At 41.4% G+C, this 22,445-nt stretch overlaps 2 pseudogenes; both read left to right on the top strand.

The window, feature by feature from the left end:
- The first annotated feature begins 169 nt into the window (after positions 1 to 169).
- On the top strand, positions 170 to 5,209 carry LOC132652897 (PRAME family member 12-like; annotated as a pseudogene).
- Positions 5,210 to 14,394: 9,185 nt separating this feature from the next.
- Positions 14,395 to 17,038, top strand: LOC132652898 (PRAME family member 12-like; annotated as a pseudogene).
- Positions 17,039 to 22,445: the final 5,407 nt, after the last annotated feature.

Below are 22,445 nucleotides of genomic sequence, written 5' to 3' on the forward strand. Positions count from 1 at the left end.
ATCTCCACTGAGGACAATGGATTAAACTGATGTCTCTACCACTGCCAGAGCAGTAACACTGACCTTCAGTGGTTCCTGTGATGGTGAGGGGGTTTTCCAAAATTGATGTTGAGAATGTATTCTCTCCTAAATGCCTCCCCAGGATCCTTCTGACTGAAGACCTTCCAGGATGAGTGCTCAGACTCCACCCACACTCCTGAAGCTGGCAATGCAGGCTCTGCTGAGACCTTGGACATGTCAGCTCTGGACAAACTGCCCATGGTGTTCTTCCCAGCACTGTTCAAGGAGGCCTTGACTGGCAGACACACTACAACTGTGAAGGCAATGGTGGCAGCCTGGCCTTTCCCCTGTCTCCCTGTGGGGGCATTGATGAAGACCCCTGACTTGGAAACCTTCCGGGCAGTTCTTGCAGGGGTAGACACGTGGCTGCAAAGAAAGTTTCGCCCCAGGTAAGCAATAAGCAAGTACTGTAGAATGGAGCCCATAGATAAGAGGGAAGAGATTGTGGGTTTAGGGATATGGCTTCCACATGAGGCTTCTGATAGACCACTAGATAGAGATGCAGGGCCCTTGCAAGCTGTTCTTTGCTTGTCCTAAGGAAGGTTGACTATGATCAGAGTTTGGAGATGCATGCAGACAGTGAAATGATGTTTCCCTGGTGTTCCCACAATCACTAGTACTGGGACTAAGGAGAAATCGAGTCATTTAGAGGAAGGAAAGTTATCAGGACTACCTGTGCAGCTCAGGGAAAGTTAATGCAGGCTGGACACTGGCTGCTGAAAAACACAAAGAATGTGGAGGATTTAGAGCTGAGTTTAGAGGAGGAAATGCTGAGTCAGTATTCAATCTTGACATGTAGCCTACAGTTCTCATGTCTTCCTACAGGAGGGGAAAACTTCAGGTTCTTGACCTGCGGAAGAAGCACCATGAATTCTAGAGCATATGGGCTGATGCAGAGGATGGTGACTGCTCAGCAGAGACCCTGGATGAGCAGCAAGTAGTGAAGGTCCTTCCCAGATATGCACTGAGGCAGCGCCTGAAGGTGGTAGCTGACCTTTGGCTTATGTATTGTTTGAATGAAAAGCAAGCATACTTCTTGCATTGGGCCCACCAGAGAAAGGGCTCCATACAGTTCTGCTGTATGGAGATGAAGATCTGGGCTCTTCCTGTCTATGTTATCCGAGAGGTCTTGAATGTCTTCCATCTGGAGTATATTGAGGAATTGGAACTGAACATGCTCAGTTGGGATTTGTTAAAGCTGTTACAACTTACTCCCTACCTGGGCCAGATGAGAAATCTTCGCAAACTCTTGCTGGCCTCCATCTTCAAGACTGTGTTCCTGATTGGCAACAGAACAACAGACAGAGAAGCTTCAGAAGTGTGTCAGGAATTTCATTTCTCAGTTTTCCAAACTCAACTGTCTCCAGCACCTCTCCATGAATGGCATGTACTTTCTTAGAGACCACCTGAAACAGGTTCTTGGGTAAGTAAGTATGAGGGCTGGGTCAGCTGCCAGAGCAGACATTTCTTCATAATTTTAAGGATTAGTGGTACATGATTCCTGCCTGTCACTGGGTAGAATATTTAGGCCACATTAGAATATGAAGGTCATGTATTATTTCCATGTATAATGAATCATGGTGTCAAATGCCCAGTCATGAATCAAAGGCCTGAAGGTCAGATCTAGTAAGGATGGATTGTAATTCTTCTTGGAATCATGCCCACCAATCCAATGGAAATGAAACAGGAAGGGAAGAATGTAGTCAGGATTCAGGGGACTCACCAACACAGTGTGGAAGCGAGCTTTGTGCTCAGATCTGTGAGAGCAGCCTCAGTCTGTCCCGAATTTCACATGGTTTAAATGCTTTGAGCCCAAGTAGAGCTGAGTGCATGGAACAATGTGGCTAATGTGGGATTTAAATGTTATTAAGAGTGACTGTGCAGAGGCATTGATGGAATGCAGAGTTCAGTGAGCTCACAGAAAGTATCCCTAGAGCCTGCCAGGACTTTCATGGGTTGGAAATTCCTCTCTTTATCTTCCATTATTATTATTATTATTATTATTATTATTATTATTATTATTATCATTATCATTGACAGCTTATTCATTCAGTTTGTATCCTGTTTGCAGTATCCTCTCTCATCTCTCCTGAATCTCACCCTCCATCTTTCTTTCTTACCATCCCCTTCTTCTAGTACCTTGAAAAAGGGACTCCTCCCCTCCTATAAGACCCTAGCCTATCAAGTCTCCTCAGGAATGCCTGGATCCTCTTCCTCTGTGGCTTGGTAAAGCCACCCTGCCAGGGCAAAATGATCAAACAACAGGCAACCAAGTTCATGTCAGTGGCAGCTCCTGCTCTTCTTATTAGTGGACTCACTTGGAGACTGATCTGTATGTTGGCTACATCTGAGCAGGGGGTCTAGTTCTTCTCCATGAATGGTACTTGGCTAGTGCATCAATCTCTGTAGGCTCCCCTGGCCCAAGAGTTTTGGGCTTTGTTGTTTTCTTCCCGGGGCTCCTGTACTATCTGAGTCTATCCCACCATCTTGCAAAAGACTCCCTGTTGTCTGCCCAAATAGTGGCTGTGTGTTTCTACATCTGCTTTGATCCCATGGTGAGTGGAGTCTTTCAGAGGACATCTATGGTAGCCTCCCTTCCTCTTTCCTTTCTTCAACTGCTTGCAGTCTCTATCTTTTTGCCCTTCTGGGTGAGATTTAAGCATCCTCACTAGGTTCCTCCTTGTTTAGCTTCTTCAGGTCTGTAGATTTTAGAATGTTTATTTGTATTACATAGCTAATATCTGCTTATAAGTGAGTATATACCATGAGTGTCTTTCTTCTTCTGGGTTACCCCAGTCAGGATGACCTTTTCCAGTCCATCCACTTGCTTGCAAATTTTGTAATTTCTCTATCCATTCTTTGGTTGGGGGACATCTAGGTTGTTTGCAGATTGTGTTTATTATAAATAAAGCTGTTATAAACATAGACATAGTTGATCAAAGGCCTTTGTGTGGTGGAGCATCTTTCAGGTGTATGCCCAGGAGTGGTATCACTGGTTCTTGAGGAAGGGCTCTTTTCACTTTTCTAAGACAGTGCCAGATTGATTTCCAAAGTGGTTGTACAGGTTTGTGCTCCCACGAGCAATCGAGGGGAGGGGAGTTCTCCATTCTCCACATCCTCTCCAGCATGTGCTGTTACTTGAGTTTTTTATCTTAGCCATATATGACATGTATGAGATGAAATCTCAGAGTCATTTGGAGTTTCATTTTCCTGATTACTAAAGATGTGGAGCATTTCTTTAAATGTTTCTCCACCATTCAGTATTTCTCTGTTGAGAATTCTGCTTAGCCCTGTACCCCATTTCTACTTTTTGTTTGGATACTTGGTGCTTAAGTTCTTAAGTTCTTTATAGATTCTAGACATTAGCGATTTGTGAGATGTAGGGTTGGTGAAGATTGTTTCCCTGTCTGTTGTCTGCTGTTTGTTCTGTTGACAATGTTCTTTGCCTTACAGAACTTTTCAGTTTCATGAGATCCCATTTATTGATTGTTGATCTTATGGCGTGAGCTATTGGTATTCTGTTCAGGAAGATATCTCCTGTGTCATTGAGTTCAAAGCTCTTCCCCTATATTCCTTCCTATAGATTTAGTGTGTCTGGTTTATGTTGAGGTATTTGATCTACTTAGACTTGAGTTTTGTTCAGGGTGATAAATGTGAATCTATTTCCATTTTTCTACATGTAGACATCCAGTAAGACCAGCACCATTTGTTGAAGATGCTGTCTTCTTTTCGATTGTATGGTTTTTCTTTGTCAAAACTCAAATGCCTATAGGTGTGTGGGTTTTTATGCATCTTCTATTTGCTTCTACTGACCGCAGAGTCTGTTTCTATGCCTTTGCGATGCAGTTTTTATTACTATTGCTCTATAGTATAGCCTGAATTCAGGGATAGAACTACCTCCAGATGATCTTTTATTGTACATGATTGTTTTAGCTATTCCGGGTTTTTTGTTTTGCTGAAAATTCTTTCAAGGTCTGAAGAATTTTGTTGGTATTTTGATAGGATCTGCATTGAATTTATTCACAGATGATATGATAGTATGCACGGGTGACCCCAAAAATCTTCCAGCAAATTCTATAGCTGAAAATCACCATAAGGAAAGTGGCTAGATACAAAATTTACTAAAAGAGAAAATCAGTATTCCTCTGTATTCAAAAGGCAAACAGGCTAAAAAAAAAATTAGGAAAACAACACAATCGCCCCCAAAAAACATAAACTGTCTTGGTGTAGCTCTAACTATGCCAGTGAAAGACTTGTATGAAAAACTTCAAGTCTCTGAAGAAAGAAATTGAAGAAGATAGCAGAAGATGAAAAGATCTCTCAGACTCGTGGTTTGGAATTTCTTATGAGTGTTTTCTGTGCTTATGGGCTGAACAGTTTTCTGCTTGAGAGTGAGGCTAAAGAGAGGAAGGGTGTGTTTGTCTTGACTGAGCAGATTCCAACAAGAAGCATCTTAGAGAGTGTCCTTGCTATTTGGTCAAACTGACCTTGGGCACCGAATTCTTTCTACCTCTGTTTAAATACCACCCATATTCTCCAACACCATTTTCCAGAAATAATCTCCTTGTCTATTTCTAGGTGCCTGATGGCTCCGTTGGAGACCCTGTCCATCACCTCCTGCAACCTTTCACAGTCAGACCTGAATTCCTTGTCCGAGTGCCCGAAGCTCTTTCAGCTGAAACATCTGGACATGAAACGTGTGGGCTTAACGTCTTTGGATCTTAGGCCTCTCCAAATCCTCCTAGAGAATGTGGCAGACACTTTGCAATCCCTGGACTTGAAGGCTTGTTGGATTTCAGACTCTCATCTCACTATGCTCATACCTGCCCTCAGCAAGTGCTCTCAGCTGGCCAATGTCAGTTTCTATGACAATTACTTCTCCATGCACAACCTGAGGAAACTTTTGCAGCACACAGCTAACTTGAGCAAGATGAATGTGGAACAGTACCCTGCCCCGCTGGAGTGCTATGATGAGTTGGGCTATATCTCCACAGAGAGATTTACCCAACTCTGTGCAGAGGAAATAGATAGACTCAGGGCCATAAGACAGCCCAAGTACATCTCCTTTGCTACACTTATTTGCTCTAGATGTGGAGAGCGTTCTGTCTATGGCCAAGGACTCAGACTCTGTGTTTGCCAGCAGAGGTGACAGTAATTGGCAAACAGGACTTCTGGAAAATTGGAAGAAATAAAAGGCTTGGGACCAATCTCTCATGCTGGCGACTCAGGACTTCAGACACTCTTCATAATTTTGGAAACAAAATGATGTTTAGTGAGTTGGAATTAGGAGGCTGAATTGACATGGAGAACAATGCAATTGTGAGAGCAGATGATCTTGTGGAGTGAGAAAGAACACTTTATAGTTATAAGTCGCTTCTGTCAGGACAGGATAACCAGTGGCTTTGTCCTGCAGCTGTAAACCTGGATGCTCTCCCTCTGGGGTCTTTTTCAGTTATCACCCTCACTGCCAGGTTCGGGGTCAGGAGGTGTCAGTTACTCTACAACCACAGTGGAAAAACACCACTATTTAATGAGTGAGGCAAAGGTCCAGGTCATCCATAAAACTAAAGTTTTGGTGATAACTTCTTTCATTCCTGTCTTTTGCCTGTGTGTAAGTTACAACCTTTTTGTGTAGCTGTTCATTTACATGTACAAAAATTTTAATGTAAAGTGAGCAACATAGCACACATCTTATGAATAAGGTATTAATGAATCATAGAAAATTAACATCCAGTACACTCAAGCCACTAGACACTATGGGCCCATGAGAGATGAGTGAAGAGAAGGAGAAGACAACACAGAGGACATTGAACAGGGTTTACAATTTTTTCTCTTAAAACTTTTGTGTCCTTGCATGCAATGTGGTGCACACTTGCAATCCCAGCACTCAGGGAGACAGAGACAGGTGGATCTCTGAGTTTGAAGACAACCTGGTCTATAAAGTAAGTCCAGGACAGACACAGCTACCCAGAGAATCTCTGTCTCAGAAAAAAGAATTTTTTATTTTTATTGAAAACAATAAATAAAAATGTAATGTAGCCTGGCAGTGAACTCTTGATCTTTTTGTTTGGGTGAGACTACCACCATAAACCACTCTATCCAGCTTTCATGCCATATGTCTATAGGGTTGTATTCCTTTGGATTCACAAACTCTTTGAAATAGTCATAGCACATAAAGGTTTTCAATAATATGTAAATCCCTCTGCTACAGAAAACATTTACTTTACAAAAGGATTAACATCTTCAGTTGTCTCTGTATGAAAGTATTTAAGAAAAAAATATTCTCTTTAGTTTTATCCAGTGTATGCCCCCTTTTCTGTATAATAAAATAGCAAAATGATTTATCATTGTTTTGTTCTTCATTGGAATATTTGTTATACTAATAGAAGATAGGTTCTTTGTATAAATGTAATTATTGTCTAAATTCCATAGAGGTAAGGACGCTTAAACAGGTGCTCTCTGGACAGAAGTAAACATGAACAGATTGATGACAGTATTGCCAACTTTCCCACCACTGGGGAATGTGGATAAGTTTTTCCACCAGGGTGGGCCACATAGAGACATCTAGGCCAGCCTAGAGTACAGAGTGAGGCACTGTCTTAAAAAGGAAAGACAAAACCCATAGACTGGAGCAATGATTTGACAGATCAAGAGTACAGCTTGCATTTTCAGAAGAAAAAACTTTGCTTTCAGTACTCATATCCGGTGGGCCTCAGGCTTCATGTCATTGGCCCACTTCTTCTGGCCTGTGTGTGTCCCTCCTTTCACATGCACAAATCTACACAATACACATATGTAGACACCGAATATTTAAACCTCTTGATATAAAAACTAAATTTCACAAGGAAATATAAAAGGAAGTCATTAATTAAAGCAGAGATGTTGTTCTGGAGCAGGTTGCTTGACTCACTGGTATGTGTCTCTGACATTAATTCTGGCACTGCAGAGTGAAGACAGTATGTGGACTTTTCAAGTGTGTGGGGTGAGCAATAGTCTACTTTGCCCTTGGCTCCAGGGTCTGAGCTCCTGAACCCTGGATGAAGTAAAAGGATATCATTGGTATGTCAATGTTGACAATTTAGTTTTGTATGTGAGTGCTCTATTTGCATGTATGCATGCCTGAATGAGGAGGGCATCAGTTTCCATTATGATGGTTCTGAGCCCCATTGCTCTGGAAGAACATCCACTGCTCTTAAGAGATGAGTCATTTCTCCAGACACAAGATCTTCAATATAGAAAGCATGTGTAGATACAGAATCAAAGTAAATCAGTGCCTATCTGACATTAAATCTTACCCATTTGGTTTCATCTTTAAAGCGTTAGGTTTTAAGTGTATTGTGTGTGTGTTCTATTTTTATTTTTTTCCTTTCAGATAGTGACTGCTTACATTCCACCAAGCAATAATAATGTCTTGAGTCCCTCCCAAACAGGTCTGGATATACTTCAACTGATGTAGTGCTTACCTATGCATTACTTGAATCTGTGAACCCCATTAAACAGGGTATAAGAATATATGGATGTTATGCACCTCTTCCCCCCAGTTTGCTGGGAGAGATGACAGAGTAGAAATTCAATACCATCCTAGTTACTTTCTCTGAAAACCTACTTTGAAAATTCAGGAACTTCCTCTTGGTGTGGAGCCAGAGTCCCTCAGAATTTTCATTCTAGTCTCTTTTGACTTCATCTTATTCCTGCTCAGTGATGGAGTAAAAGCTGTAAAACAAGAAAGAAATGAATAAAAATTGAAGAAAAATGAACGTTTACATTTTTAGAATTGAAAAGACTGTGGGAGTTTTACAAGCTGCAATGCTTTATACTGTGATGTTCCTTTTAATATTAATATGAGGTCTAGGGAATAAACAAGAAAGAAAAGTTATGGTTTAACATTAAATGTTTCTATGGACTCCACAGGGGGTCAATTGTACTAGGTAGTTTTATTGCAATTTGACACAGGCCTGGTTCATTTGAGAAGAGGGAAACTCAATTAAGAACATGCCCTTCCCCGCTGTCCTGTGTGCAAGCCTGTGGTGCTTTTTCTTAATTGGTGGTTGATATGAGAGGACCCAGGCCATTGTGGGTGGGGTAGGCATGAGCTGGTGGTTGTAGATGCTGTATCACAAAGCAGACTAAGGATATCCTGAGGAGCAAGCTAGTAATCAATATTCCTTTGAGGCTTTTCTATCAGTATCTGCCTCTAGGTCCCTATCCCTAGTTCCTACATTGACTTCCTTCAGTGGACTCAAAAGCTGTGAGGTAAAACAAACCAGCTCCTCTCTAGTTACTCTTGCTTATGGCCTTTGTCACATCAGTTGAAATTTGAGTGACATGAAGTTATTATGCTGAGTTGAGGCTTTCTACCAACTGGACTATCTGCAAGCTTAAGCCCAATACACCCAAGAATTTAGCAAGCCTGATTCCTAATTCAAGGTTGGAATCATAGCTGTAGTGTTTTGTTGGCACTCTCTCTGGGGTGGGAGGAATTTTATTCATGTCTCCCAAGAAAAGGTTCACTTACTAAGATTGAACAAAAAGTCTTATACCCAGAGAGACACAATTGCAGCCTAATATTTGGATCTGAAATGTTTTTCCCTCACATTTATTATGTCTATCATTTATTTGTCTGTCTGTCTATCTATCTATCTATCTATCTATCTATCTATCCACCCATCCATCCATCTATCTATCTATCTATCTATCTATCTATCTATCTATCTATCTATCTATCTATCTATCTATCTATCTTTCTATCAATCTATCTTTATGTATGTATATATGTATATATGAATCATTTGTCTATGAATGTATCTATATCTATCTAATGTCTCTATGTCTGTATGTCTTTCTCTCTCTATTTCTTTATCTCTATCTACCATCTCTCTATCTATGTATGTACATATGTATGTATGTATCCACTATTTTGTATATATCAATCTACTTTTCCATTTAATCTATCTTTTTATCAGTTTATATATGTATCTCTGTACCATTTTATCTATGTATTATCTATCTAAGTATCAATCTTTTTATCTATGCATGTTCTGTCTCTATCTATGTATCATCTATCTAAGTATTTATGTACATATATATCTATGCATCATCTATGTATCTATCAATCTACCTACCTATTCAATTTTTCTTTCATCTATTAAATATGTATGTATGTATATATGTATGTATGTACACACCTATAGATAGATAGATAGACAGATCTATCTATCTATCTATCTATCTATCTATCTATCTATCTATCTATATTGGCTGCTTTTGCATGTCGACAGAAACTACAGTCCTCAGAGAGGAAGGAAGTTCATTTGAGGGAATGCCTCCATGAGATCCAGCTGTAATGTATTTTCTCAATTAGTGAGCAATTGCCTGATGAGGACCCAACCTTTGTGGGTGGTGCCATCCCTGGGGTGATGGTTCTGGGCTCTATGAGAAGGTAGGGTGAAGAGGCCATGAGGAACAGGAAGCAGCACTCTTCCATGGCCTCTACATCAGCTCCTCCCTCTAGGTTCCAACCCTGATTGAGTTTCTGTATTGACTTCATCCAGTGAATGACTATAGATGTGGAAGTAGGAGCCAAATAAACCCTTTCCTCCCCAACTGGTGTTTTGGTCATTGTGTTTCATCTCAGTAGTAGAAACCCTGATTCTGAAACTATCTATCTACCTACCTATTATCTATATACTTACCTACCTACCTATGATATATCTATCTACTATAAATGTAACTTTAATTCACCAGATGCCATTGTAGAGTTGGAGGCTTACTTCCTCCATCTGCTAAACTAAACTCAGCCTGGAAGCTTATAGCCTCTGTACAATCTAATCTAGGCTTAGAATGTTTTCAGCTTTGGAGACTTACTGCTGCCTAAGCATACCATTCCTAGCTGGTTCAACTTAGCTTTTCTGGCTCAAAATCCTCCCACATCTGACTTGTTCATTTTGTTTTTTCTCTTGGCCTCTACAATCTCTTCTAATCCAGATCCTTTCCCTTTTCCGGCTGGTTCTGTTATCACCTGTGTCCAGGTTATTGTCTGTAACATTTCTCCGTGAATCTTTCCCAGTAAAACTGCTTCCTCTTCCTCATTCTCTGTGCTGCTCCCTTGAGGAGCTTCTCTTTCCTCTCACTTCTCATGAGAGGTGGGAATATTCTATTGCCTCAAATTCTTCTCTGATTCATCACCTCATTTTGACACTTAGTTAGACTTCACTTTTAAATGTGGGTGTTTCATTCTACACGATATTTTACCTTCATAGTTCGGGATTAAAAGCCTGTACCACCACAGGTGGGTCTAAGATATTCTTTACCAGAAACAAATTTCCTAAAGAATGTGGCTGAATTCAAATTGTCACTGGCCTTATCCATGTTTCTTACTCTCTTTACTCCAGGGTACTATGGCTCCCACCTTCAAAAATTCTAGACTTGTACTATCTCAAGTCTCAAGGCTGTATATTGATTCTCTGTTATTGAACTGAGGACTGAGTGTTTATACTTGGCTAGATGAAATAGTTTCAATCTATAACCCAGGCTACACTCAAACTAGAGATGATCCAGTTTCTGACTCCTTTTTTTTAAATTTAAAGAAATTATTTATTTTTATTTTGTATACATTGGTGTTTTGACTGCATGCATGTCTGTGTGAGAATGTCAGATCCCCTGGAACAGGAGTTACATACAGTTGTGAGCTGCCATGTGGGTACGATGAATAGAACTCGGGTTCTCTGCAAGAGCATTCAGTGCTTTTAACTGCTCAGCCATCTCTCCAGGCTTTTGCCTCCTCTTGTAGTATGAAGCTTGTCCCTGTCTAGCTCCCATTCTTGGTGCTAGAAATTGTCATCTCTAGACAATTTTTACATAGTAGGCAATATTTACATACTAGAAGTTGAAGAGATGGCTGCTGTCCACTCCTCTCCACACTGACACCCCATGTGGTACAGACCCTAGCAGGTCCTGTGCATGCTTCCTCATTCTCTCTTGGTTCATATGTGCCTTCTTCTTCTTGGTTTAAGAAAGCCTGGTTTCCTTGGTGTCCTCCATTCCATCTGGTTCTCACAGTCTTTCTTCCTCCTCTTCCACAGGGTTCCCTGATCCCTGAGGGGAGGATTTGACAGAGATGTTCCAATTAGTACAGAGTGTGTCAAAGTCTCTCTCTCTTTCCAGGCTCATAATTCTCTCTCCATTTGTGTTTGTGTGTGTGTGTGTGTGTGTGTGTGTGTGTGTGTGTGTGCTTGTGTGCTTGTCCACATGAACATAATTGTGCCCATTAAGTCCAGGAAAAGTCAGCAGATTCCTTTGCACTCAAGTTATAGTATATTTCAAGGTACCACCATACATGCTGGGCATTGAATTGGGCATTCTATAATGGCAGAGTGCTCTCCTAACCATGGAGCATCTCTCCATGTCCAGTGATCCTCCCTTTCTGAAATCACACCCAACTTCCTCAGAACCACTGGTGGCATCTCCCTCCCTGATAAACTTTGTGAAATGTTGTGAGAAAGTGAAGTGCACCCCCAAATTTCCAATTATAGTCAATGTAGAGATTGAACTTTTGAGCCCTGTACACTTAAACTCTCACATTCTCAAAGGATAGGCATGTTCCAACCTGTGTAGTTCAAGTCTAGATATCACCTATGGTTTTGTGAATGCCAAGCAAGGATTGTGCTACCTGAATTCCTGGCACAGAACGCCCTGCCAAATATTGTTATGACCTGCTTACACTCTAAAGCCCCTCTGCAGAGACCTACTTTAGTCCTTAGCATGATTGTGGCTCCTCAGTTAACTCTTGCTCTCACCTTTCACACCGTTTTGTCTGAATCTCGATATCCCATAAGACCACCACCAGGAGCAGAGTCCATTGATACCACATGAGGATCTTTTAAATTGCAAATCATTACAAGCTGCAGCTTGGGCTCACACCCCCCACCACCATAGTGGTGAGAGCCAAGAGTCTGGGCTCAGGATAGTTGGGTGATTTAAAGATTCTGGTTCCTCCCAGAATGCCCAAGGCAGGGGTGATTCTTGTCTGGCAAGCATCTATTGGTCAAAATGCTGTATTTTGAATTGATTAGCTATACGAAGGTCCCCAAACCATTAATGATCTGGTGTCCCTCCCTAGAGGGATGGGCCAGTTTCCTAGCAATTGTATCTCTAGTGAGTGGGAAAAGAATGCAGTAAGGCATGTATTACTAGACCTCTCTACCCACTTAGTTCAGGCCTTAAATATTAATAATAGCTGCTAATTTTTAATCTTTTGGTCTCTCAGCATATCAGAAGCCATTTTGTCTTCAAGTCTTCATTTTGATTGTAAGGTGAAATTAAGACCAAATTCTCAATCCCTCCATGAATTGTATTGACACCAGAATACAATTCAATAGTTCCTACTTGCTGTTTAGAATCAAAAATAGATGACAAATGCATGTTCTGCTTGTGTTAAAGATCACAACATTTTGCTATATTCCTTATTTCCACATAGCTGGAAAGCACCTATGAGATTCCCTACCCTAATCCTAGCCAATTAGCTTCTAGTGATTTGCCTAGGATCCTAGATACAATGCCATACACTTGGAACATATTTGATTCTGTTTAGCTGGTTAAAATGATGTAATCTGAGTATGGTGTTGGAATGGTCACTGTGTGGCCATTTCTGAAGTAATAACATTATTAATTGATGTAAGTCTCTGAGTAGCTACCAAACAAAAAGATTGGCAAAGCATGAAGCTCAGCTCTTGATTGCAGAGTAGACAAATACGTGTATATTTTAGGAACAGGTTAACACTTCCTACACCCTGCTGACTCCCACTCTGAACCATGCTGGTCACAAATGTATAAACACAGCCAGGCTAGTTGGCTCATATAGTAATCCTCCCAGCAGGAAGGCTGAGGCAGGAGGATCCCTGTGAATTGGAATTCTAAATTAACCTTACCTACAGAACAATGTTGTCTAAAACACAATTCAAAAACAAGGACAACAAGAGCAAATAGAAGAGTAAATGAATAAGCAAGCAAATCAAAATTCAAGGTTCAGGAATTAGTAAGTGTTCTCATGATTTTTATCCTATTCTTGGTTGTGTTTGCATTGACACTGAATGATTGATTCAATCTAGAGAATGGGAAAACCCAAGGTGGGATTAAGTGTGTGGACTCCAATATGCAAGCAGATGGCAGCTTGTGGTTGGTAGGTGGGGCTGAAATAGGGAGGGGCTGGCAGGGTGGTATATAAAGGCTTCATGGGAAACAGAGGAGTCATTCCCTCAGTGACTTGAAGACTGTTCTGACAGCCTGGCTCTGCTGGGATCCAGAGACCCTGTGCTTATCAGTGCTCAGAAGAGGTAAGTCACTTTGATCCAAAGGACCAGGGCTCCTGAAACAGAGAGGTTAGGCCCAAGATGGGGAAGTCATTTATTTATTCATTTGTTTATTTATTTACTTACTTAAGTTTCTAAAGCCTTTTTTCTGGATGTATATGATTTAAAACTATTTTTAAAATTTGCAATATTTTTATTGATTATTGGGCAATTTCAAGTCATTGAACCCTGAGCACACTCACTTCCCAGTTCACACAGGTCAACCTCCCCAAGTCCCACCAATCAAAAAAAATCACTTTGTGTGGCCAATACACTCACTGGAACATGCTCAAAGTTCAGGTGGCCAGCCTCTTGAAGAATCACAAGTTCTTCCCTACCTGCCCCCAGTCAGGAACCATCTACTGAAGAGTGTTAAACTCCTGTATCCTTACCATGCAATGTTGAAAAGTTCTCTTTGATGGCTTTCTGTGAAAGTATTTTTCATTCCTGTCTCCTCATATGAACCTGCTAAAGACAAGGTTTAGATTTCAATTCAGATTCTTGACACAACTTTAATTAATACAGGATGGAGTATCAACCCCATTTCCAGGATCTTCTCAGTTTTTTCACAGGCGGTTTCCATGTTTTAGAAAAATTATGGGTAGGATGGGTGTGTCAACTTCCCATGTTCTGTTGTCCCAGGACTTGAGACATGATCTATGTCTGGTTTGCATACAAAGATGGTATTCAGCTTTCAGACTACAGGGGACCCCTGCCCAATGGGGATGTGATTGAGTGGGGCATTGGTAAGGGTTGGATGGAACACTGGGAAATGTATAATCTTGGGTGTGTTTCTCAGTGAGGGAGTTTCACTTTGAGACCTCCTATGAGGACAATGGCTTAAGCTGATGTCTCCACCATCATCAAAGCAGTAACTCTGACCTTGAGTGTTTTTTCTAATGGTGAGGGGCTTCTCTAAACTGGATTGTGACAATGTATTCTAACCTAAATGCCTCCCCAGGATCGTTCTGACTGAAGACCTTCCAGAATGAGTGCTCAGACACCACCCACACTTCTGAAGCTGGCAAGGCAGGCTCTGCTGAGAGATGAGACCTTGGACATGTCAGCTCTGGACAAACTGCCCATGGTGCTCTTGCCAGCACTATTCAAGGAGGGCTTGACTGGCAGACACACTACGACTGTGAAGGCAATGGTGGCAGCCTGGCCTTTCCCCTGTCTCCCTGTGGGGGCATTGATGAAGACCCCTTACTTGGAAACCTTCAAGGCAGTTTTATCAGGAGTAGATACATGGCTGCAAAGAAAGTTTCACCCCAGGTAAGCAATAAGCAAGTTCTGTGGAATGGAGCCTATGGATAAGAGGGAAGATATTGTGGGGTCAGGGAGAATGGCTTCTTCTTGAGAGTATCAGAGGCTCCTGATTGATCATTGGATAGAGATACAGGGCCTTTGGAAGCTGTTCTTTGCTTGTGCTAAGGACTGTTGCCTATATCAGAGCTTGGAGCAGATGTAGCCACACAGGAAAATGAGCAATCCCTGGCCTGCCCCAATCAGGAGTAATGGGACTAAGGGGAAACTGAGTTACTTAGATCAAGGAAAGTTACCAGGGCTATCTGTGCAGCAAAGGGAAAGCTTCTGCAGGGTGGCAAGTGGCTGATGAAAAAACACCCACCTTGGCAGGAGTTAGAGCTGAGTTTAGAGATGTGGAGGAAATGCTGAGTCAGTGTGGGGTCTTGCCATGTAGCTGACACTTGACATGTTTTACCCACAGGAGGGGAAAACTTCAGGTTCTTGACCTGAGGAAGAAGCACCATGAATTCTGGAGCATATGGGCTGGTGTGGAGGATGGTGGTTGCTCAGCAGAGACCACAGATGAGCAGCAAGTAGTGAAGGTCCTTCCCAGATATGCACTAAGGCGGCGCCTGAAGGTGGTAGCTGACCTTTGCCTCAGGCCACATGTAGATGAAGAACAAACATGCTTCTTGCAGTGGGCCCAGCAGAGAAAGGACTCCATCCAGTTCTGCTGTCCACAAATGACTATCTGGGCTCAGCCTATCCACATTATTAAAGAGGTCCTGAATGTTTTTCATCCAGAGCATATCCGAGAATTCGAACTGAACACACACTAGAATGTGTTTATGCTGGCAGACTTTGCTCCTTGCCTGGGCCAGATGAGAAATCTTCACAAACTCTTACTGGCACCCATCTCCAAGAATGTCTTCAAGATTAGCAACAGGACAACAGACAGGGAAGACAAGTGTATCAACAGGTTCATTTCTCAGTTCTCCAGATTCAACTGTCTTCAGCACCTCTCCTTAAAGAGTGTCTACTTTCTCAGAGACCGCATCAATCAGCTCCTCAGGTAAGGAAGGATAGAGAGCTGTGTCAACTACCAGAGCTGACCTTTCTATTTAGTTTTAAGGATTAGTCATTTATGAGGCCTGAACATCAGTGGGAACAAACACTTAGGCCTCTAGAATACACAAGATACATGTTGTTTCTATGTATATTGAATCAGTGTGTCAAGTAAGCTATCAAGAATCAGAAGACTGAAGGTCAGCTTCAGTAAGGATGGGATGTAATTCTTGGAATGGTGCCCACCCAATCCAATGGAAAGGGAACAGAAAGGGGAGAGTGTAGTGAAGAATTGGTGGACTCACAAGCACAGTGGTTGAGGTGAGCTCTGAACTCAGGTCTGTGAGATCAGCATCAGCCTCCCCAAATTTCCCATGGGTGACAGGTTTTGAGCTTAAGTAGAGATGAGTGCCTGGGACAATGGGGATAGTGAGGATGTTAAATTACTACAAGTGTGACTGTGCAGATTGATGGAATATAGAGTGCAGTGAGCACACAAGAAGTGTCCCTAGAGCCTGCCAGGACTTTCATGGTTTGGAACTCCGTATGTGTGTTTTCAGGGCTTATGGGCTGAAATGGTTTTGTGCTTGAGAGTAAGGCCAAGAGAAGAAATGTCAGTTTGTTTTGATAGAGGAGATTCCAACAGGAAGCATCTAAAATGATGCCCTTGAATCTACCTTGGGTCACTGGGCTGCTTCTACCTCTGTGTAAATCCCATCCTATACTCTCCAACATCATTTTCCAGAACTAACCTCCTGGTCTATATCCCTAGATGCCTGATGACCCCATTGGAGACCCTGTCCATGACTTAATGTGACATTTCACAGGTAGACCTGAACTACTTCTCTGAGTGTTCAAAGCTCTTTGAGCTGAAACATCTGGAAATGAAAGGTGTGCCCTTAAAGGCTTTGGAACTTGTGCCTCTCCAAGTCCTCCTAGAGAAGGTGGCAGACACTTTGCAGTCCCTGGACTTGAAATGTTGTAGGATGAAGGACTCTCATCTCACTGTGCTCATACCTGCCCTCAGCAAGAGCTCCCAGCTGGCCAAGGTCAATTTCTATTGCAATGACTTCTCCATGCCCATCCTGAGGAACCTTTTGCAGCACACATCCAACTTGAGCAAGATGAATGTGGAAAAGTACCCTGCCCCTCTTTAGTGCTATGATGACTTTGGTTATGTCTCCACAGAAAGATTTGCCCAACTATGTGCTGAGCAAATAGATAGACTCAGGGCCATACGGCAGCCCAAGTGCATCTCATTTGCTACACATATGTGCCCTCGATGTGGAGAGCGCTGTGTCTATGGCGTGGGATTCTGACTGTGTCTTTTCCAGAGGAGGCAGTGGTGAATAGAGAAACCTAACTTCTGCATTTGAAGCAGTGGAAGGCTTGGGACACATCTCTCATTTTGGATGTCCAGAGCTTGTGGCTTCAGGATCTGTTCAAGTTTAGAATCCAAATGATGTTTGCTGAGTTGGATATAGGAGACAGCATTGTAACATTGAGAACAAAGGGACTTTGGGAACAGGGGTTTTGATGAGTCAGAAAGAAAGTTTTGCCTTTATAAGTAAGTTCTGTCAGGACAGGGTAGCCAGTGGCCTTGTCCTGCAACTGTAAACCTGGATGTTCTACCTCCTGGCTATTGTTTCAGTTATCACCCTCATTGCCATGATCTGGAGGGTTCCATGACACAATGGATGGAAAAACACTGATATATATAGATTGAGTGAGACAAAGGTCCTGGCCAATTTGGCATCCATGAAAATGACAATTTTGGTGACACTTCTTTCATTCATGTCCTTTTCCTGCCTGCAAAATAGTTACAAATGTCTTGTGTGGTTCTTTCACATGCTCTAAAACTTAAAGCTAAAGTGAGCAACATAGACACAGCTCCTGTGAATATGAAGGGGGTATTAATGGATCACAGACAATTAATATCCAGTACACTCAGGCCATAAGGCACAATGGACTGAAGAGAAGGAGAAGACAACACAGGGAAGAGTGAACAGGCTTTTCAATGCTTATTTTCCTTCCAGTCTTAAAACCTAGTTTCCTTTTTAGTTGAAAGCCTCATGTACTCCGGGCTAACCTTGATCTTGTTTGGGTGAGACTATAACCATAAACCAATACATCCATCCCTCATGCCACATGTCTCTAGGACCATATTCCTGTGGACTCCCAAACTCTATGAAGTAGCCATAGTGTATATAAAGGTGTCTGATACCACATAAGTCCCTGTCCTGCAGAAAATATTTTATTTACAAAAGATGTTTATTTTATGTCTTCAGTTGTGGTCTCTATATTGATGTATATAAGAAGAAAAATCTCCCTTGTCCTAGCCATTATATGCCTTTTTTCTGTATAATAAGATATCAATAAAATGATATATTTCTCAATTGTTTTCTTCTCCAATGAATTATTTATTGAACACCTAGAACATGTTTTTTTTTTTTTTTTTTTTTTTGTTGTTGTTGTCAGCAACAAACAATTATTAAAACCATAGTTGAAAAAGAATTGTGGGTAGTGAACTCTGAAGTGGTTTTACCTATGATGTGTTTGTAATTACGTCAGAGTCAGGGGTGCCTTTCAAAATTATTACCATAGTTAACCATAAGAATTTATAGAAGAAAGTCAAACAAAATACAATAGATTATTTCTCAGAATGATAGGAACCATATTTCCCCCTTTTCAATATTACTTTTTAATTTATTACAATTTATTCACTTTGTATCCCAGCTGTAGCCCTCCCCCTTGTCCTCTCACAGTCCTGCCCTCCCTGCCTCTTCTCCTGTCTTGCCCATTCCCTAGTCCACTGATAGGGGAGGTCTGCCTCCCCTTCCACCTGACCCTAGCCTATTAGGTCTCATCAGGACTGCCAGCATTTTATTCCTATGTGGCCTAGTATGGCTGCCCCCCTACCCAGCAGGGGAGGTAGTCACAGAGTCAGGTACTGAGTTTATGTCAGAGAGAGCCCTTGTTCCTCTTACTAGGAGGCCCATTTAAAGAATGAGATGCCATGGACTACATCTGTGCAAGGGTTCTAAGATTATCTCCATGAATGGTTTGTGGTTGGAGTATAAGTCTCAGAAAAGCCCTCTGGGCCCAGATTTTGTGGTTCTGTTGCTCTCCTTGTGGAGCACCAGTCCCCTCCAGGTCTTTCTATCTCCCCCTTCTTTCATAAAATCCCCTTCACTCTGCCCAAAGTTTGGCTATGAGTCTCAGCATCTCTTTAATACCCTGCTGTGTAGAATCTTTCAGAGGCCCTCTGTGGAATGCTCCTGTCCTGTTCCCTTTTTCCTCCCTCTTCCAATGTCAATCCAATTTGCCTTTCTAAATGAGGATTAATCATCTTTCCTAGGGTCCTCCTTCCTTAGCTTCTTTAGGTGTACAGATTTTAGTATTATTATCTTATATTATATGTCTATTATCCACTTATAAGTAAGTATATACCATGTGTGTCTTTCTGCTACTGGGATAGCTCACTGAGGATGATCTTTCCTAGTACCCACCATATGCCTGCAAATTTCTTGATTTCCTTCTGTTTAATTGCTGGGTAGTATTCCATTGTGTAAATGTACCACAATATCTGTATCCATTCCTCAACTGAGGGGCATTGGTGTTGTTTCCAGATTCTGACTATTACAAATAAATCTAAATGTCCTTCAGGTAGCACTATTCCCAATTGTCTGAGAAAGCACCAGGTTGATTTCCAAAATGGTTGTACAAGTCTCCCACATGTGTTCTCACTTGAGTTTTTCATCTTAACTATTCTGATGGGTGTAAGGTGAACTCTCAGGGTCGTTTTGATTTGCATTTCCCTGAAGACTAAGGATGTTGAGCATTTCTTTAAGTGTTTCTCTGCCATTCGGTATTCCTCTATTGAGAATTCTCTGTTTAGCTCTGTACCCCATTTCATAATTGGATTACTTGATTTTTTGCTGTTTAACTTCTTGAGTTCTTTATATATTCTGGATACTAGCCCTCTGTCAGATTTAAGGTTGGTGAAAATCTTTTCCCAATCTGTAGGCTGTCATTTTGTTATGATGACAGTATCCTTTGCTTTACAGCAGCTTTTCAATATCATGAGGTCCCATTTATTGATTGTTGGTCTTAGAGCCTGTGCTGTTTGTGTTCTGTTCAGGGAGTTGTCTCCTGTGCCAATGAGTTCTAGGCTCTTCCCCACTTTTCTTGTAACTGATTTAGTGTGTCTGGTTTTAGGTAAGTCTTTGATCCACTTCAACTTTAGTTTAGTTTAGCATGGTGATATATATGGATCTATTTTTATTTTTCTGCCTGCAGACATCCAGGTAAGCCAGCACCATGTGTTGAAGATGCTGTTTTTTTTCCTTTGCATGGATTTTGCATCTTTGTCAAAAATCAGGTATCCATAAGTATGTGGGTTTGTCTCTGAGCCTTTTATTCCATTCCATTGATCCTCCAATCTTTCTCTGTCAGCACCATGCAGTTTTTATTACTGATGCCCTACAGTATAGGTCAGGATCATGGATAGAGATACCTCCAGACACTCTTTTATTGTAGAGGAACTTTTTTTTTTTTTATTCTGCTTTTCTTGCTATTCTATGTCAATTTGAGAATTTTTCTTTCAATGTTTGTAAAGAATTGTGTTGGTAATTTGATGGGAATTGCATTGAATCTCTAGTTTGCTTTTGGAAAGATGGCCACTCTTACTGTGTTAATCATGCCAAGGCAGAACATGATTTTCATTTTTTTTAATAGAAGTTTTTTATATTTATTTTGTGAGATTGCAGTTTTGATTGCATATATGTCTGTGTGAATGTGTTGGATTCTGGAACAGGAGTTAAAGACAGTTGTGAGCTGTCCTATGAGTGCAGTGAATTGAACTCAGGTCCTCTGCAAGAGCATTCAGTGCTCTTAACCACTGAGTCATCACTCCAGCCTCCTGCCTCCTTTTGTAGTATGAAGCTTCTCCCACTCAAGTTCCCATTCTTGGTGGCATCATCTCCACACAATGTGCCACGCTAGTCCTTCCTAATTTCTTCTTAAGATTTACATATTAGAGGCTGGAGTAATGGCTCAGCACTTAAGGGCACTAGCTGTTCTTCCAGAGGACCCGGGTTCACTTCCCAGCACAACGAAGACAGCCCAGATCTGTCTGTGATTCAGTTCCAGGGGATCCAACAATTCCACAGAGACATGCATACTGACAAAACACCAATGCACATAAAATACAAGGTAATTAGTTATATCAAAAATTCAAAAACATATTTATGTAATGTTTAAACTATTTCTTTTTAACAGCTTTAAGTTGGTATGATGATGCATGCCTTTAATCCCAGCACTGAGAGAGGCAAAGGTAGACAGATTACTGTGAGACTGAGCATAGCTTGGTCTACAGAGGAAACCCTGTCTCAAATAAAACACAAAAACAGAGGAAAAAAAAGGCAATACAAACAATTATTTTCTGTGCACCATGAAGAATTATATGTGTCTTCTTGAGGTGAGAACTTAGCTTCAGAAAATGGGGTTGCAGTCATTTGAGAGCTGCCATGTGGATGCTGGGAAATGGACCTGGCTCCTCTGTAAGAGCTGTCAGTGCTCTGGACCACTTAGTCATTGCTCCAGGCCTTTTTCACTGCTCTTCATTTATTGGAAATAGATAATTTTTTTGTACACGACATTCTGGTCATGGCTTTTTGTCCACCAGCTCTTCTGTGACTCTCCCTACATTCTCTTTCATTCCAATCAACACTCTCTTCTTTTCCCTAAGAAGACGAAGGATCCAGGGGGTTGGAGAGATGGCTCAGTGGTTAAGAGCACTGTTTGTTCTTCCAGAGGTCCTGGGTTCAATTCCCAGCAACCACATGTATAAGGTGATCTGATGTCCTCTTCTCTCATGCAGATGTACATGCAGAGGAGCACTCACATACATAAAATAATTCAATCTTCAAAAAGGGAGGGAGAGAGACCAGGTTTGGGGGTACACACCTTTAATCCCAGCACTCAGGAGGCAGATTCAGGAGATCTCTGTAAGTTGAGTGGAGCATGGTCTACAAAGTGAGTTCTAGGACAGCTAGAGTTACACAGAGAAACCATGTCTTGAAACACCAACACACAAACACACTAAGAGGAATAGAAATATAAGAAAATAAAACAAAAACAAATCAGAATAGGAGAATACGAAGAAACCAACAAACACATAATCCAAGGATAAAGCACGAGGAGGTGGTACTCTTCTGTAATCCCAGCACTCAGGGGTGCAGAGCCAGGCAGTTCTCTGTGAGTTTGAGGCCAGCCTGAGTCCAGGACAGAAAAGGGTATACAAAAGCAGCCCTGTCATGAAAAACAAAGAAAACAAAAAAGCATGAGTCATATACATGTAGGTGCAGGACACTTACACACACACACACACCATGAATCCCGAAATAACACAAAATTGGCTTTCTCTGCTTCAGTTTTTTTCCCCTTCCTTCATCTCTGATATTTCTTTTTAAGGAGGCCACCTGCCATGCTCCTATTTCTTCTTTCATCTCACTCTTCTTCCCCTTTCCACTCCTTACTCAAAAACAAAAACTAAATAAAGAAATAAAAAAATAAAACAACAACATCAACAACAACAACAAAAAAAAACCCACAGACTTGGTAGACAAACTAACAAGCAAAGGTCCAATAATATAAAAAGTAAAGAAAAATTCTGAGAAAACATTATGAGACCAACAACCTCCAACGATGCCACTGTGTTCATTT

The sequence above is a fragment of the Meriones unguiculatus genome, chromosome 3 (genome assembly GCF_030254825.1).
Source record: "Meriones unguiculatus strain TT.TT164.6M chromosome 3, Bangor_MerUng_6.1, whole genome shotgun sequence".
Taxonomy (NCBI): Eukaryota; Metazoa; Chordata; class Mammalia; order Rodentia; family Muridae; genus Meriones; species Meriones unguiculatus.